The 12204-nt window shown below is 46.6% G+C and overlaps 1 protein-coding gene and 1 long non-coding RNA gene across 2 annotated transcripts in view; one reads left to right on the top strand and one right to left on the bottom strand.

Annotated features, from left to right (window-relative positions):
• LOC125749277 (uncharacterized) overlaps positions 1-12204 on the bottom strand; it is a 43331-nt gene that overhangs the window by 4172 nt on the left and 26955 nt on the right. The gene's annotated exons all lie outside the window — the stretch shown is intronic.
• The window catches only part of LOC125749268 (uncharacterized), a 29006-nt gene continuing 17434 nt past the window's right edge, over positions 633-12204 (top strand). Inside the window, exon 1 of the mRNA XM_049026360.1 lies at positions 633-1274. The gene's annotated coding sequence lies outside the window, so the exon portion shown is untranslated. The remainder of the gene's footprint in view (positions 1275-12204) is intronic.

Below are 12204 nucleotides of genomic sequence, written 5' to 3'. Positions count from 1 at the left end.
ATGACCAGACGCTGGGTTTCCTCCTTTTTAATGCTCTGCCAGGCCTTTACTGCAGCAGCTATTAGTTGCTGTTTGTTTGAGGGTCTTTCTGTCTGTAGTTTAGTCTTTAGCAAGTGAAATGCATGTTCAGTGGGGTTGAGATCAGGTGACTGACTTGGCTATTTAAGAATATTCCGCTTCTTTGCTTTAATAAAGTCCTGGGTTCCTTTTGCTGTGTGTTTTGGGTCATTGTCCATCTGTATTATGAAACTCTGCCCAATCAATTTGGCTGCATTTGGTTGGATTTAAGCAGACATGATGTCTCTGAACACCTCAGCATTCATTCAGCTGCTTCTGCAAGCGTCTTTGAGTTCATGTAAAAGCGCTATATAAATAAAATGCATTTATTATTATTATTATTATTATTATTATTATCCTCTGTCACATCATCAAGAAACACTAAAGACCCAGAGCCACTGGCAGCCCAAGCCATCACACTGCCTCCACCATGTTTTACAGATGATGTTCTTTGGATCATAAGCTGTACCAGCTCGTCTCCATACTTTTTTATTTCCATCATTTTGATACAGGTTGATCTTGAAGTTTTTTTTGCAAAGTCCAATCTAGCCTTTCTATTCTTAAGGCTTATGAGTAGCTTGCATCTTGCAGTGAACCCTCTGTATTTGCTTTCATGCAGTCTTCTCTTTATGGTAGACTTGGATATTGACACGCCTACCTCCTGGAGAGTGTTGTTCACTTGGTTGGCTGTTACGAAGGGGTTTCTCTTCATCATGGAAATGATTCTACGATCATCCACCACTCTTGTCATCCGTGGACATCCAGGCCAATGCTTTCTTCCTTTCTCAGGATGTACCAAACTGTGGATTTTCTCACTCCTAATGTGGCAATTCCTCAAATTGTTTTTTTCTGTTTTCGCAGCCTAAGGATGGCCTGTTTCACCTGCATACTGAGTTCCTTTGACCACATGTTGCATGTTCACACCTCAATCTTCCAAATGCAAAAAAGACACCTCAGATCAACTCCAGGCCTTTTATCTGCTTAATTGATAATGAAAGAACGAAGGAATTGCCCACACCTGTCCATGAAATAGCTTTTAAGTGAACTGTCCAATTACTTTTGGCCCTTTAAAAAGAGGGTGGCACATGTTAATGAGCTGACACTCCTAAACCCTTCATCCAGTTTGAATGTGGATACCCTAAGATGAAATCTGAGAGTCTGCACTTTATGTCCATGCCCATTGTATAACGTCAATTGGAATATATCTCAGTAAACAGGTAAAATAGTAAAACTTGTGTTAGTGTCTAAATATATATGGATCTAACTGTAGATTGAATAAAGAGTGAGTGAGTGAGTGAGTGAGGAAATAGGGGAGGTCAGGCAGTGTAAAATGTGCTGCGGTAAGAATGTATGGTGAATGGGGTAAGTCATGTGATGATCATGGGTTGGGGTAACCAATCGCGGTTGATATGCCCTTTTTGGGAAGCTAGAGCAAAGTATTTCAACTTGTGAATTTCTTTATTTGATGTGTCACCACACCGAGATGGGGACACTCTGCTTCTTTCTGCTCTTCTACTTATTAAAGAAACTTTATCTTACAGTCTCAATGTGAATTATTTTCAAGATCCTCAAGAAGGAAAAGAAGGGTCATTCAAATAGTAATTTTATCTTCCACAAAGCGGGCACCCAACATTGGGCAACTGAGATTTCTGGTTGTTTCAGAGGGAGGGATCCTGCACAGAGGTGAGTAGGGCATAGAGCCTGACAGGACCGGATCTGGGTCAAGAACAGGACCAGCCTGGTTCCTCATTGGGAAACACCTGAAACCACGCTGCCCCAAACCAGACGACCCTGAGATTAAATTAAGTGGCAGATTGAATTGAGACACAGTAAGATAAAATTTCTAATGTCTAAGAAGTTTCTCGCTTGCTTTTGATGATTGTGCTGGTCTGTTTATTGCTCTGTATCTGGCATATCAAGCTGCAGTCCTGGGGGGCCGGAGCCCTGTGTAGCTTAGTTCTTTCCCTGTTCCTTCATAAATGATTCAGTTCAAGAGCTGTGTGGTAATTAGCACAAGGAGGTGCAAGGAGCTGAATCAGGTGTGTTAAATGAGGGGAAACCCTAAAATGTGCAGGGCTCTGGCTTTCTAGGACTGCAGTTGGACACCTGTGCTCTGTATCATGTATGTGAAACCTGTGTGTGACAGCAAGGCACCTTATGAAGGGTAAGATCCCTGAGTGAGAACGAAGGGACAACCTAAGCCAGAAACTGTCAAGGATCTCTGAGGTCGGACTGAGGGACCAATCGGGGAGGCTCTGGTCCCCTCCCTGTCCCGGGGAGTTTGCAAAACTGTTCTGGCCTGAGGAGTGAATGTAAAATGGAAAGTGTATTCGTAGACCGCACGTGTTGCACAGTAAGGATGTGCATTTATAAAGGAGAATTGTAGTTGTTGTTACTTGGGTTCGGTTTCCCTGTCAAATACAGAAGAGGAGGGTTTTGCAGTTTGAGCCCCAGTGCAGAATCCAGTTTACCACCTCAAACGATATTGAGTTGTAGACTAATTTACCTGGGTGTTGTATGGGTGACTGTCAGCTGGATTTTCGAGGAACATACAGTCTAACTTTAGATTTAAATCATTATTTCGCAATAAGTAGTCTGAATCAGGAGCCAGCTTGTCATTTTCTAACAGATCCACTTCACCAATTCCAGTGCGTCCCTTATCCTGACCAGTTTGAGGACCTCTATTGGGGACGTATACTGGGGCCAGAGAGGGCAAGGAATGTGAGTGTAGCTAGGATTAAGATCCCTGAACAGTGGTTTCTAAGTCCTGTCTGCAGCGGCATTTGTACCAACAACAAATAAGAGCTATGGGTGCTGCATCGAGCAAATACCCACCCCCACCAGACAAGGATCCGGCTTACAATCCGGAGGACATGTCAGGGTTTGAAAAGGAAATGCGAAAACATGATGGGTTCTCTACCATGAGAGGGTGGAATCCTGTAACCAGGAGGTCCACCCCGAGAGAGGCAGTAGAAAAGGGGACCGGGCTACAGTTAAAGAAGGCATGTAAAAAATGGAATCGTCAGACAGGGGGTCGGTGGCCAATGGACGGTACCCTAGATTTGGAAGAAATAGAATGGTGTGAGCGGATGCTAGAAAAGAAGAGTACTGGCTGTTGCGGGAAAGGCATGTATAAAGCAGAATATTTCTACCAGTGGAAATCTGTTGCACTGGCAAGGACCAAGCAAGGGCTACAGACCCAAGTAGACCAGCTGAAGGGGACGGGGACCATAGGGCTGATGATGAATAATACAGAAAATGTTGACCTTATTTCCAAAAACTTGATACATTCGAAATATGTTGACAAGCATCCGCTGGGCGTCAATGTGTGGAGCACATTGAATGATAAGACAGACACTAGGCCCACTATTTACCACCTGAAACAGGTGAGTAATTATAGTTATTTTCCCTCGATTCTCATGGGGAATGCGAGATCCCTAAATAATAAGATGGACGAGCTCATGTCGCTGACGTGGACACATCGGAGCATAAGTATTATGTACTTCACTGAAACATGGCTTACTAAGAACATTGAAATGACACACTCCAGATTTCATGTCATACGGGCTGACAGAGACACAGAATTTCCTGGGGGAAAGAAGAAAGGTGGGGGGGTTGCAGTGTTTGTGAACAAGGAATGGTATATCCCACTTGAAATATATAAGAAAAGGTATGAATGTGCAAATGACATTGATCTGTTAGCTATAACTCTATTTTCCCAAAGATGTCCAGAGGATTTGGCATACACCCTCTTTGTTGGCGTTTACATTCCACCACATGCTGAAGGCAAAGATGCATGCAGCATTATTAATGCAATAATCTTCGACTTTCATCAAAAACACCCGCATGCAATGATTGCAGTTTCCGGAGATTTTAATCGTGTTAAACTTTCTAACACGGTTCCATATTTTAACCAATGGGTGACTTGTCCCACAAGAAATCAGGCAATCCTGGACAATTTTTATACAAATGCGCGCATTGCATACATCTCCACTTGCCTGTACCCTTTATCGGATCACAATCTGATAATTCTCACCCCCACCAATATCTTAAATAATAATTCACTGGATTGCCTTTATTCATCAATTTACCCACAGAAGGACAAGTTTGTCCCAATATGGTAAATCGATAGCCAATAAAGTTTTGTCTAATATTGCTGGTGCCAGCAGTGGAACAACTTGCCAGCTTATAATAATGTTACATAATTTTTTTATTCTATGGAAAACGAAACATCAATTTTCCGGCCAGATTTAATTATAAATTCTAAACACATCACAGGTCAAATATATAAAATATATAGAAGAGATCAAAACGCAAACAGCAAAGTTACATTTTTATTGTGTGATCCTTAAAACGACAGTGGTGAGTGAGAATAAAGAATAAACTCACTTACACACACAGGAAACAGGGCGCAATGAGTCATACTCAGAAAACTTTTTTTAATTTGGCAGCTTAGAAAAATGTACAATCCAAAACAGATCTAAAATAAATTTAAAAAACAGAATCCATACGAACCTGTACTTCACTCTCACTTCTGCCTACATGACATTTCCGATCCATTCTTTTTTGAAACCGGTGGAAACGTGGGCAGGTTCTCAAAGGGCACCAAATGAGAGTCAGCCCATCACTGGCACCATGTTGGTGGAAATGAGACATTAGACAATGTAGTCCTTAGTATAACAATCAAAAAATGAGAAGATAATGTAACCTGTAAGAGTATTTGTATGTATTTGCACCCCAAGTAGCTCTATATACTACAGCTTGATATTTTGTTGAAGGCCAGAAATATAATCAGCACTGTAACGTGTAGCCAACTGAAATTACCAAGACTGACGTGGTTACCAAGAAATACGTGGGTTCTGGGCTCATTGTTTAGGACCATAGTGTCCCACAATTGTGTTTGTCAGAGTGACCATGCAATTAAAGTAACTGGCAGCCAGTCACCCTGGGGTGGGGAATACCAAAGCCTCAGAGGAGGGTAACATATTAGTGGTGAACAGTTGAGGGAAAGATGATGCTTAGGATGCATCCTGTGACAAATATCTTGATAAGAGATAAGAAACGTGTATAAGAATCAGTGTAAATCAGCACTGGGCACACTTCTGCAGAGTGTCCAGCCTTGGTTGTAACGTACGTGGATGCAGTAAAGACTGAATCTGAAGATCAACACAAGCGGCTCCTGACTCCTGATTAGGGAAGGGAAGGGGAAACCATAATAATCTGGCATACGGTGGAGTGCAAAAGTTTGCATCCTCTCACTTTAAAATGCCTAAACTAAAACAAAGAAATGTATTTTCATCAATGCAATATTTTTAATGTACTGTAAGTTTTTACAAAGGCTCTAGCAGCTCTTTCAGGTATTTTGCTTGGTCTTCCACTCCTTGGTAGAGTTTTAGTGTGTCCATGTTTCTTCCATTTCTGGATTCACTGTTGGTACTGGAATCCCTAAACGCTTTGAGAGTTTTTTATATCCCTCTTCAGCTTTATGAAAATGTACCAGTTTCATTTTGAGGTCTTCTGACAGCTGTTTCCCGGTTCCCATTGTTGTTGCTCTCATTGTGGCTTCTACTGGAGATCTCCCCACTCACAACTATGACATTGTGGCAGTATGACTATTTTAAGTACCTGTGCCTTTAAATGTGCGGGCCAATTTGTATTGTAATTCGTGGTAGCGCCCTATAAAAATGGCAGTGGTTGGCTGGGGGTCGAACGCTGGCAAGGTTCTTCCGGTTACCTGACTTCGTGGTAAAGATCTGCATACGACGGATTTATTGGAGGCGGCTGTTTGGCAACGTGGAGGGAGTTTATCTGGCTGGTTGGAGATCACTACGCCATTAAGCATTGCTGCTCTGCCTGCTTTTACAGCTGCGGTCTGGATTGCCTGTCCTGCAGCTGCTGCTTTGCCTCTTTGCCTCCGCTCTTGTTTTCTCTCCTTTTTTGTATTGAATGTGAGGGATTTTATCTTGTGTGTTTTAAGATTCTTTGGGGTTGGGATGCCATAAGGGAGGAAGGGAACTTTGTGGTGGCATGTTGTATTGCGTGTATGCATGGGAATTGTAGTGTTTTGTTTCAGGATGCCATCTGTTGTTTAACTGTTTAACCTCCTACCCTGTGTGGACCAGCCCCGAGGTTTTATCTCGTCGTGTGGATGGTGTTTTTAATTTTGTTTTAATAAAAGATTGTAAGTGGAGCCACGTCTCTTGCTGCCGTGTATAACGGACCTGAGTACCTTTCTCTTGGAGTTTCATTTAGCTTAGGAACTATTTCCCTGGGCGCAATTCCCAGGGTGGCGTAGTCGGTGTCTTAAGGGGTGGTTCCCCTGAACTCTGAGCCCAGCGCTGCGACAACTTGGCGTAGTCGGCAGGATTTACTTCGGTCAGCAGAGACGTGTGCTCCATTTTATGTTTTTTTTTGGAACTGTAATTTGGAAGAGGCAAGGCAGCAGCAGTTGGTTTTGTGGCTATTTTTAAGTAATATCTGGATATTTGAGTGACCCATTGTTTGGTACTCCAAGCTACTCAGTTGTGCAGCCTGGTCTCTATGGTGCTATTATGGAGGAAGAATTGCAAGAATTGAGGAACCTAGTTTTGCAGTTGCGGACTGATAACGAACAGCTTCGCCAGCAGCAGGTTGCTTGTATATTTGAACCGGGTGCTACACCTTCTACCTCAGCACCTCATGCAGCCCTCTCCAGCCCTATAGTACCTGCAGGAGAGCGAGTGGTGTTTGTACCTCGGGAGCGCAAGTGCCCCATGTTCAGAGGACGTTCTGGTATAGGGTTGGATGAGTGGCTTGAGGAGGTACAGGCATGTATGCGGGCGCGGCATTTAGGTGTGTCTGATCAGGCGTTCTTTTTATTTGACCATCTAGAAGGGGAAGCTCGTGAGGAGATAAGGTACCGCTCTGGTGTAGAACGAGGGGATCCGGCTTGCATAATTGATGTTTTGCAGGAGTTGTATGGGTGCTCAGAGCCATATGTAGCTTTGCAGGAGGCTTTCTTTTCTCGGAGGCAACAAGAAGGGGAGACACTGCAGGAGTTTTCCCTTTCATTGATGGGCCTTATGGAGAAGGTGAAGCAGCGGGCCCCCAGTGGCACATTGAATGCTGACGTCTTGTTGAGGGACCAGTTTGTTGAGCATGTTTTGGATGGTGCTCTCCGTCGTGAGTTAAAGCAGATGGTGCGTAGGCAACCCACGGCCACCTTACTTGATGTAAGGGGTGAGGCGATTAGGTGGGAGCGAGAAGGTTTACCGAGTAGTCGTGGCCGAAGTCAGTCTGTTCCATCAGCTTGTGGTATCCAGTATGGAGTACAGGGTAATCCCCGGGGTGTGGGTGATTCCGTCCGGGGTTCTGAGATGCGTGAGCTGAGGGAACTACTAAAGGGCCAGCAAGAGCAATTGCGCCTACTTACCCGGAGTGTTGAGCTCTTGCAGAGCTCTCATCAGCGTAGTCGTTTCCCTCGCAGCAGTTCCATCATTTGTAGACGCTGTCAGCGGCCTGGGCATATTGCTAGGGAGTGTGATGGGGTTCAGGCTCCGTCTCGGTTCCAGTCTTCAGCTGCTCCCCCATTTTCTGGAGGAGAGCCTCACCCACAGCCAGCGTCGGGAAACTAGTGCCCACCGGATTGCAGAGCCACGGTTCGGATGGGGCTCCTACTGGCTCCAGGTTGGTTCTTACAAGTTTAGGCGCTGCCTTTCAACTGATGTCCCCATGTCCACATCTAGACGTGGTGTTGGGTGGGGTTATAGTGCCTTGTTTAATCGACACTGGGTCTATGGTGTCTACCATCACTGAAAGTTGTTTCATTCAGCACTTTGGGCAGTGGGGTCAAGAGCGCCTTCAGGCTTGTCACTGGCTACAACTTCGGGCGGCCAATGGATTAACCATTCCTTATATTGGCTATCTCGAGTTGGAGGTTGAGCTTTGTGGTAAGTTAATGCCACAGTGTGGGGTGTTAGTGGTTAGGGACCCCCCAGGCGAGTCATCCCCCCAGGTCCCTGGTGTTTTGGGGATGAATGTGATCCGGCGGTGCTATCAAGAGCTTTTTGGACAGCATGGGCTGGGTCTATTTGAGTCACCTGCAGTATCTGCAGCCCCAGAACCTGTTATGCAGGCGTTGCAACAATGCCATTGTTCGGAGGTGCAGTTCTCCAGTGGTACTTCAGGTAAAGTCAGGGTGCGTGGCCGGAAGGTATGTCGTGTCCTAGGTGGTACGATGAAGTTGGTAGCAGCTACTTGTTCAAAGCAGTATGCGAGTGCTACAGTGTTATTTGAACCTACCTTCTCTGGCTTACCAGGTGGGTTGCTGGCTTTTCCTGCATTAGTCCAGGTGAGAGGAGGTACTGCTTCTGTACCGGTACTAAATGTAGGTTCTACTGACGTGGTGTTGTATCCCCGTACCATTATGGGTACTTTGAATAGTGTTCATGTGGTCAGCTTACCTGCTGGTGTTGTCGAAGTGCCCTCTGTTACTGCGGATGTAGCATCTCTATCAGTTGCCCCCGCCATGTTGGACCAGGTGGATAATTTGGACCTCTCTTCACTGTCTGCTGAACAGCAGGTTCAGGTGAGGTCCCTTCTTAGGCGGTATATCTCTGTCTTTTCAGCTCAGGATGGGGAGGTGGGCTGTACCAACTTGCTAGCCCATGACATTCCCCTTTTGGACGATGTCCCTGTTAGGCAACGCTATAGGCGTATACCCCCGTCTGAGTATGAGGTGGTCAAGGAACACATTAATCAACTGTTGGAGACACAGGTGATCCGGGAGAGCTGCAGTCCTTACGCTTCCCCCATTGTCCTTGTTAAAAAGAAGGACGGTAGTCTGCGCATGTGTGTAGACTACCGCCAGTTGAATGGCAAGACCAGGAAGGATGCATTTCCTCTGCCACGTATTGAGGAATCCCTGGATGCGCTTACTGGTGCGTGCTGGTTTTCTACCCTGGACTTGGCGAGTGGTTATAACCAGGTCCCAGTTGCGGAGGAAGATAGACCCAAGACGGCATTCTGTACCCCCTTTGGGCTGTTTGAGTGGAACCGGATGCCCTTTGGGCTTTGTAATGCCCCCAGCACCTTTCAGAGACTGATGCAAAGGATATTCGGTGACCAGCAGTGTCAGTCGTTATTGCTGTATTTGGATGATATTGTGGTTTTTTCATCCACGGTGGAACAACATCTGCGGCGGCTGGAGTTGGTGCTGGGACGGCTTCACCAGGAGGGCTTGAAGGTGAAGCTCTCTAAATGTTCATTTTTCCAACAGAAGGTGCAGTACCTGGGCCATGTGATTTCTGACAAGGGCGTCTCTACTGATCCTAGCAAGATAGAGGTAGTAACTAACTGGCAGCGTCCCACTACTGTCACGGAGCTAAGGTCCTTTTTGGGCTTCGCTAGTTACTATCGTCGGTTTGTGGAGGGGTTTGCTAAGTTGGCAGCCCCCCTGCACCGACTGGTGGCTGAGTTGGGAGGCAAGAAGCTAAAGGGGGCTACACAGGGTGCGATTAGCACTTGGACCGAGGAGTGCCAGAAGAGCTTTGAGGGGCTGAAGCTGAAGCTTACTACAGCACCTGTGCTTGCCTATGCTGATTTTTCTTTACCATTTATCCTGGAGGTGGATGCAAGCCATGCGGGCTTGGGGGCAGTGCTATCCCAGGAGCAAGGAGGCCAGGTGAGGCCAATTGCCTATGCTAGCCGAGGTTTGAGACCATCAGAGCGGAATATGTCCAATTACAGTTCTATGAAATTAGAATTTTTGGCACTCAAGTGGGCTATGACGGAGAAATTTAGGGAGTACCTGTTAGGTCATAAATGCATTGTTTATACTGATAATAACCCACTCAGTCATTTGTCATCTGCTAAATTGGGTGCTATGGAGCAACGGTGGGCGGCGCAACTGGCATCTTTTGATTTTGAGATCAAGTATCGGTCTGGGAAAAGCAATCAGAATGCGGATGCGTTGTCTCGCCAATACCCACTGGGCCGACTAGAAGTGGATACCATGGTTCCTGGCAGTTTACTCCCTGATTCCTTACAGCAAGCTTGGTCATGGGGAAAGGCTGAGGTAACCCAAGGTGCTATTACAGTTTTTCCTTGCTCTACCCCTGATTTGTGTGTGCTTCAGCAGGCAGACCCAGTTATTCAGGAAATCTTGCCATTTTGGACTCGCAAGGAACATCCTAATGCAGAGGAACGGAAACAACTTTCAAGGCCAGCATTGGCCTTGCTCCGACAATGGGATCGCCTGGTTGAAAAGAACGGGCTCCTGTACCGTCAGGTTTGTCGCCCTGATGGTGCTGAAACTACTCTTCAGTTGGTGTTGCCCGATACCTTAAAGAATAAGGTGTTGACTCAAGTACATCAAGACCATGGCCACCAGGGCGTGGAAAGAACATTGGAATTGTTGCGCCAGCGGTGCTATTGGCCAGGTATGTCCTCCGAGGTAGCCCAGTGGTGTCAACAATGTGAGAGGTGCCAAGTGGCTAAGGATACACATCCAGCAGCTCGTACTTTTATGGGACATTTGTTGGCTTCTCGGCCCAATGAGATTTTGGCAGTTGACTACACTGTGTTAGAGCCTGCCCAGAATGGACTTGAAAATGTCTTGGTCATGACTGATGTTTTTAGTAAATACACTCTGGCTGTCCCCACCTATGATCAACGCGCCTCCACCGTGGCCCAAGTTCTGGTAGCTGAATGGTTTTCAAAGTTTGGTGTTCCTGCCCGGATACATTCAGACCAAGGCCGTAACTTTGAAAGCTCCCTTATCCAGCAGCTTTGCGGTCTTTATGGGATCGAGAAATCTCGCACTACTCCATACCATCCGGCGGGCAATGGTCAGTGCGAACGCTTTAATAGGACTCTCCACAACTTGTTGCGTACTTTGCCTGTGTCCCGGAAGAGAGATTGGGATTCCTGTCTGCCACAGGTGCTTTATTGTTATAACACTACTCCCCATCAGGCGACTGGGGAATCTCCTTTTTTTCTTATGTTCGGTCAGGAGCCTAGGCTTCCAGTTGATTTCCTTCTAGGCAGAGTGGCGGAACCCGTGAGTGGACATGTCCATGATTGGATTGAAGAACATCGGACTCGACTACAGTTGGCCTTTGATGGGGCCAGGGGACGGTTGAAGATGGCGGCTGAGCGCCGGAAGAAGAACCATGACCAGCATGTTCGAGATCGCCCTCTAAGTGAAGGCCAGCTAGTACTCATTCGTGATTGTAGTACCAGAGGGCGTCATAAAATTAGAGATTGGTGGAGCTCTGTGATGTACCGAGTTCTAAAAACGCCTAAGGCTGGTGGAGCAGTTTACGCCATCGCACCTGTGGATGACCAGACCCAGGTCAGGCACGTCCATCGAACTTTGTTGAAGGCCATAGTAAATGTCTCTGGTGTCTGCCCTGGTAACCCTTTGCCTATGGAGTCAACATTTTCATCAGATGAATCTTCGGATGATGAGGACCTGGTGGTGTTGAGGCAGGAAGGCCCGGGGGGAGTGTCTGGTTCCTCACTGTCTAGGCCAGTGGCAAGGACATGTGCTGCTCAGAAGTCTCCTTTGCGGCCTGCTGAAGTCCCAGGCCCCTCAGTGGTTTCTCCATCAGTAGTGAGTCAGCCACTTGGTTCCAGAGTGGTTCCAGCCATGAGTCATCCTTACTCCCAGGAAGTGGAAGTGCGAAGGACAACCCGAGCAACGGCAGGCCAACACTCTAACGCTTACCATCTTCCGAGGCCTGCGGGGGTGATGGCACAAGGGACTGTAAGCTCTCTCGACCCTGTGTCTAATGCAGTTGCTGCCCTTTTTAGACCCTGGAGTTAGACTTTGTATTCCATCGTCGGGTCGACGATTTAAAAAGGGGGGGGTAGATTGTGGCAGTATGACTATTTTAAGTACCTGTGCCTTTAAATGTGCGGGCCAATTTGTATTGTAATTCGTGGTAGCGCCCTATAAAAATGGCAGTGGTTGGCTGGGGGTCGAACGCTGGCAAGGTTCTTCCGGTTACCTGACTTCGTGGTAAAGATCTGCATACGACGGATTTATTGGAGGCGGCTGTTTGGCAACGTGGAGGGAGTTTATCTGGCTGGTTGGAGATCACTACGCCATTAAGCATTGCTGCTCTGCCTGCTTTTACAGCTGCGGTCTGGATTGCCTGTCCTGCA

This window comes from Brienomyrus brachyistius, chromosome 9, assembly GCF_023856365.1.
Source record: "Brienomyrus brachyistius isolate T26 chromosome 9, BBRACH_0.4, whole genome shotgun sequence".
NCBI lineage: Eukaryota > Metazoa > Chordata > Actinopteri > Osteoglossiformes > Mormyridae > Brienomyrus > Brienomyrus brachyistius.
This window is presented reverse-complemented; position numbering and strand designations above follow the sequence as displayed.